The following is a 557-nucleotide window of genomic DNA, read 5'->3' on the forward strand; positions in this document are numbered from 1 at the left end:
TTATGCACCAACTGCCAAAGCCAATGAAAAAGAAATTGAAGAATTCTACCAATTTCTTCAGTCTGAAACAGATCAAACATGCAATAAAAATGCATTGGTAATTATTGGTGACTGGAATGGGAGCTTTGTAAAGAAAGAGGAGGGATCACTCATTTGGAAATATGGCCTTGGTGATAAAAATGAAGTTGAAGGTTGCATGGTAGAATTTTTCAAGACCAATAACTTCTTCATTGCAAATGCCTTTTTTTAAAACAACACAAATAGCAACTGTGCACATGGACCTCGCCAAATGGAATACACAGGAATCAAATTGACTTAATTTGTGGGAAGAGATGATGAAGAACTGTTGGGAGCGATTTGAGCTGAAGGTCTCAGACTTGGGGGTAGTTTAACCGAAGGATTACAACTGAACAGTTGTGGTCCAGAAAATTGGGCTGCTCCCAGGTCAACCTGCCCCACTGAGGAACTTGCAGGGCTGCCTTGGGGGACAGGGAACTTGCAAGGTTTTTTAGTTGTATGACCTTCAGTTCAAGTCTGCAAAAACATCTAGCTGCTCT

Source organism: Chrysochloris asiatica, unplaced genomic scaffold (assembly GCF_000296735.1).
Source record: "Chrysochloris asiatica unplaced genomic scaffold, ChrAsi1.0 scaffold00041, whole genome shotgun sequence".
In the NCBI taxonomy this organism is placed as follows: domain Eukaryota; kingdom Metazoa; phylum Chordata; class Mammalia; order Afrosoricida; family Chrysochloridae; genus Chrysochloris; species Chrysochloris asiatica.